The sequence below is a fragment of the Crocuta crocuta genome, unplaced genomic scaffold (assembly GCF_008692635.1).
Source record: "Crocuta crocuta isolate KB4526 unplaced genomic scaffold, BGI_CrCroc_1.0 scaffold290, whole genome shotgun sequence".
Lineage (NCBI taxonomy): Eukaryota > Metazoa > Chordata > Mammalia > Carnivora > Hyaenidae > Crocuta > Crocuta crocuta.
In genome coordinates, this window is record NW_027527429.1 from 1030081 (window position 1) to 1035520 (window position 5440).

Below are 5440 nucleotides of genomic sequence, written 5' to 3' on the forward strand. Positions count from 1 at the left end.
TTTGTCCCCCCCCCCCCCCCCCCCCCCCCCCCGCTGCCCTGGGGCAAAGCCTCAAAGGCCACCAGGCCACCAGGCCGGGAACGCACATACCTAACTGGCAGAAATGGAGGAGAGCAGACAAGTCAGTACCCTTGGCAGAGGGGCCCTGAGATCACCACCTTGTGACAGTAAGAGCCTCCGGGCTGTGGTCTCCCCTCCCTGCAGGGAACGGTAACCCAGGCCTGCGGGCTGTGTGCGCCGCAAGCAGGGAGGGGGCCCCCTCCCTCCCCTGGGGCTCACATGGGCAGTTGGCTCAGGAGCCCCAGAAGGGGCCTGGGGTCCCCTGCCCTGCGTCCCAGAGAAGGCTGCTCCCTTCACCGGACACACTGAGTCACTGCACCAGAGGGAGGCTGCGGGGACCCAGCCCCGGTGTACAGACCTCCTGCCCTCCGCACGCACCTGCTGCCTCATCATGTTGGTGACTCACGGACCCCCGCGCGGCACACACAGACGCCCGGGCCTGTTCCTTCTTGCCTCCCCCTGGCACAAGCGCCTGGCACCACCTCCCCCTGCGGGCGGCTCCTGCCGGGCTTAGGCGCTGGGCCCTCACAGGGGCTCACCTCTGGCTTCCCGGTCAGGCCGGAGCCAGGACTGGGGCTCAAACTCGCCGGAGGCTCCCTCTGTCCGGTTGTTATGGTGATCGCCGTTGCCACCTCCTAATCCAACCAGACTGGGAAATTCCTCAGGGTGGGGTCGGTGTCCAGTGCACTTCCGGGCCTTCCCCTAGCAGTGTGACCGGACTGTCCACGCGCCACACATACAGCTCGGGTCTCCGGGCGGCCCTGCCCGGGCACCTCCCAGGTGCAGCATGGCTCCGTCCCGTAGGGAGAGCCTCCCCCCCACCTACGCTCCCGCATCCCGCCCTGCTGAGGGCCCCTCCTTGGGCTGGGCACGTGGTGGGGGGTTCAGCAGGTGGGGGGGTCCTCGCGGCTCCGGATGAGGCTGACCTGCTGGAGAGCCTTGATGACAAGGGGCAGGGAGGCCATGGGCAGAGGCAGCTGGCAAGGCGGCCGCAGACCCGTGACCGCGAGGTGGTCACTGCCAGGGGCGGCCCCGCTGAAGGCTGCAGATGTGGGGCTGGAGAGGAGGGGCTGGCTGCACCCCCCCTTTCCATCTTCTCTTTCCGTTGTCTGGCCCGCAGGGCCTTCCTTGCTCTCCCTCCCATGGGGGGTGCTTGCGTTTTACAGGCTGTGGCACTGGTCCTGGGCCAGGACAGAGCTCCGTCCTGGGTCAGAGGCCCCAGAGCAGCTGCCCCGCATGCCGGCCGGGACCCGAGACCCCGGCTGCCTCTGCTGGGCCCGCCCTGCTTCCCCCCGCGGGCCCGGACAGCCCAGGATGAGGGTGCCTGTTGGCCAGGACGGGGCGCGGCGTGGTGCCAGCAGCCTGGGCCCTCAGGAGCAGGGCCAGGTTGCAGTGGGGAGGGACCTGCGGGCCAGCCTCCCCCTGTGCGGCCCCACGTGCTGCCACCCACACACAGGACAGCCATCAGCCCGTAGGAGAGGCAGTGGCACTGGGCGGGTTCACCGCGGGGTCTCTGGGGGTGAGGGTGCTGGGCTGGCAGAGTCCTCCGTTTGTGCCCCTCGTCCCAGCCACTGGGATGGGGCCAGCCCTTCCCGCCTTGGGGTGCCGGCCCGTCCGCTGCGTAGGCACAAACGTGACAGTGTGAAGGAAGGCGCCGTGAGCCAGCTATTTACACGCTCACGGGAAGCGAAAATGTTCCTGAGCAAATGGCTGTGACGGACACGGGGCTTGCCCTTTGCTGACACCAAGTAAGGAGCTGGGAAGAAAGGGGCCCTTTAGAGTCACGGCGGGGGGCGTGTGCCCCCCACGTCCTCTTGGTGAGGAGAGGCCTGAGTCCTGGAGGGCACTGCTTCTCAGGGTCCCTCTGCCCCCCGCCTCCTGCCCCTGGCCGGGAGGAGTCCCCGCATGCGGGCCCGGCTGCCGGAAGAGGACAGACCTGGGCTCAGGGCCGCGGGCCTGCCGGCCCCCACCTCCTCCGCAGGGATGTGGCTCCGCAGCTACCGGGGAGCAGCGCGGCTCCCTTTCTGCTGAGTGTCTTGGTGGCTTTTGACAACCCCAAAAGCAAGTTCCCAAGTCGATTGAACAGTTGAAGTCACTTCCATCCACGTGCACCTGCTCAGAATGTCACTGCCAGCTGTGTCCCTGATAAAGGGCTGAGTCCCGCTGGCAGCCAGAGCGTGGGGTCAGAGAGCACTGGGTGCGCATGGCTGGGCTGTGACACCCTGACCCACTGGGGCCCTGGGAGGTGTCGCGAGGCTCTGGGGGGGCAGAGGGTGCTAGGGCCCCCTGGGCACCATAGGGCGTGGCTGATGGAGAGGGCGAGACAGGGCCTGTCGGAGGCTTAGCGGCCACCGTCAGGGTCTCTAATGGACAAAGCCTCTGGCTGGTGGCCTCTGAGTCCCTCTGCAGAACCTTGGGGACAGAGGGAGCCGCTCTCTGGCCTTTGCTGCCTGCGGATGCACCCGCTTACAGTGGCCCCCTGCCTCTTGACAGCGACACTTGGGGAAAACGCTTTGAGTCTCTTACATCAGCTCCACAAGCTGTCTGTTCTCTCGTCCTTATAAAGACCTGGGCCCAGGCCCCCCAGGGACTGCTCTAGTGTGGAGTCTCTGAAATGCGGCTTCTCTCTGGCTCTGCCACGCACTCAGTGCGGTTCTGGAAGCCTCCCCCACCAGCCGAGGCTGGTTCCCAATCCAGAGAAGCTGGGCTCTGAGTCTCAGCTCCGGGGCGCCCTTGCTCCCCCAGGCTGGCAGGCTGCGCCTCGGGGCAGGAGCCGGGTGGGGCTTGCAGCACACAGAAGACATGGCGCCGTGATTCTGCAAAGGTGGTCCCAGCCCCGCCCCTCCCAGATCCCTGCTGGGGGCAGTGGACTTCAAGGCCAAGCTCCTTGGCGGCCAGACTCGCCTCAGCAAGCCCTTTGATCAGCCAGAGGTCTGGGCATGCCTCTCTCATCCACCGCCAGGGGCGGGGCGGCCCCGGCGAGGCTCGGTCACCCACACAGGGCTGCGGCCGCACCTCCGGGAGAGGCTGGGGGAAGGTTTCTCAGGTCTGCGCACACCCAGCTGGGGGACGTGGCCCACACACCCAGCTCTGGCCCGGGGGCCGGTGTGGTCTTCCCTGTGCCGCCTTCCTCTCGCTGGCTCCTTGGCCCGTCTCCTGGAGGAAGGGGAAGCCCAGGCCCGGAGCAGCGGGCACAGGCTGGCATGTCGGGGCGAGGGGCTCCCTGTGCCCGCTGCACAGAGATGCGTGTGCAGCTCCCTTGGGCGCGGCGAGCTGGCTGCGTTCCTGCTCTCCCTCTCGTGGCTTCGGCCTGCCCCCCTACCCTCACCCCTCCACCCCCGGACCTCTGTAGCTTCTCAGTCTTTCCCCTCTGCAGTCTGCGCCACCAGGCTGGCCGCTCCAAAGCCAGCTTCCAACAAAAGCCGCGGCCACTTTACCCACAGAGAGGAGGGCAGGAGGGCGTCTCGCGGCTGTGCATCCGGGCCTGGCCTGCTCCCTGCCTCACGGCTGAACTGCCCGGTCCAGTAAACTAACCCCCACTCTTCACCCTCCCGAATGCCACTGGGTTACCCCCAGAACCTGGCCCCGATCTCGGGGCCTGAGACTTCCAGCTCCAGAGGCTCGGAGGCAAGGGCCCTGTGTCCACGCAGATGTGACTCCCGAGACCCCCGGCGATGTCACTCTGCTGGGCGAGGCCTTCCACTGTCTCTTTGTCACCCTTCTCAAGGTGTGGACAAGCCCGTCCCCAGGGCGTGCTCAGTCCCCGAGGCAAAGAGCAGCTTCCAGGGCGCAGATGAGTTCAAGGTGCCCAGCGGAGGGCTGACTCCTGGAAGAGCCCGCACACCATCCCCGTCCTGCCCACCCGGGTGACCAGGGCCACCACAAGGCTGGCTGCCATTTGTCATTTTTAAACAGAAACAAATCAACATCTAAAACAAGCCTCTACCTTGCTCCTCAGAAACCGCACCCCTGCTTATAAATTGGGTAGGCTGGGTCTGGCCCCAGTCCCCGCCGGGTGCCGGGCATGGGCCGGGTCTCTGACATGCCACGGACATGGCAGGGCCACCCCAGCACCATCTGGGTTCAGTGGGAGGTCTTCCTCGGCCTCTGGAGGGTGCCCCCCCCTGTCTCCGCTGTGCCCACGGGTGTGACGTCAAGCACCCCCAGGGGCTCTCTGAGATCCTGTTGGTGTGACACCTGTACTCCCCTCTCGGTGACTCCACGAGACCCCACTGCCACCGAGCTGCGCTCAAGGAACAGAACTCCTTTCCCAGCCTTTGCTGTTCCTGACGAAGGTGGCTGTCACGGCCAAGGCCTTCCCCAGGGAGGAGGAGGGCCCAGCCAGCCTGGGAGGAGCAGACAGCAGTGAGGCCCGGTCCATCCCCCAGCTGCGGCTGCAGCTGTGCGGCAGGAGAGCAAGGGGCGATGGCCGGGCCCCTGTGGCCTCGGTTGGCAGCTCCTGGGCGGGGGGAGGGGTCTGCCCACCTGGCCCAGGAGGATCCGGGCCCATCCCGGGTCAGGACCCAGCATCCAGTGCGGCCACGTGACCATATCAGACCGGCCTGGGCTGTATGAAGCTGGCTGGGGTGGGGCAGGGCAGGGCTGGGGGGTGAGGAGGAAATCAGGGGCCCGCAGGGAAGACACGTCCGTTGAGGGGGGCCCTGCCAGAGTCCGCGGAGCAGGGTCTTGGCACCTGGGCGGGGGGGCCAAGTCCCACCATGGACCCCAGGGAGCCAGCACCGACATGTGGGGCTGAGAGAAGGTTTTAGTGCCATGGCTGCTGATGGGAAGCACCAGGTCTGCCTGGGTGTTTCTCTGCGGCAGTAAAATCCGGCTGCGTGGGAGGGGACCTCTGAAGACCCGTACCAACAGCCCCACCCCAGGGAAACAGGGCTGAGCTGGGAGGTGCGATCCCGGAGGCCTGCCGGAGGAGGGGCTGGTCTCTCCAGAGGCAGACTGGCCGCTGCTCTCAGAGGCAGGGGGAGTGTGGGGATGGCCCGGCCACATGGGTGCAGCCGGAGGCGAGGAAGGGTCAAGTCCCTGGCACTGCTTGCGGGTGGCTGTGCGTCCCCAGAGCACAGCGGGGACATCTCCGTGGATGAAGGAGGCCCAGAGCTGAGGACATGAGTGAGACAAGAGAGGCCATGGCCCGTCCTTGCTGGGGAGGGGACAGCTCTGGAGGTGGCGCAGCCCCTCCCTAGAGGCAGCTGGTGGCATGGACTCTGAGCACCCGACCTTCCCTGAGGGTCTGGGAAAGGCTTCCGGAGCAGGGGAGAGATGGGGCAGCTCACCCCTCCTGAGGGCCCAGATCAAAGTGCTCCCCAGGCCTGAGGCGAGGGTGGAGGCTGGTCAGACCAGGGAGGGGCTGAGCCGGAGGAGG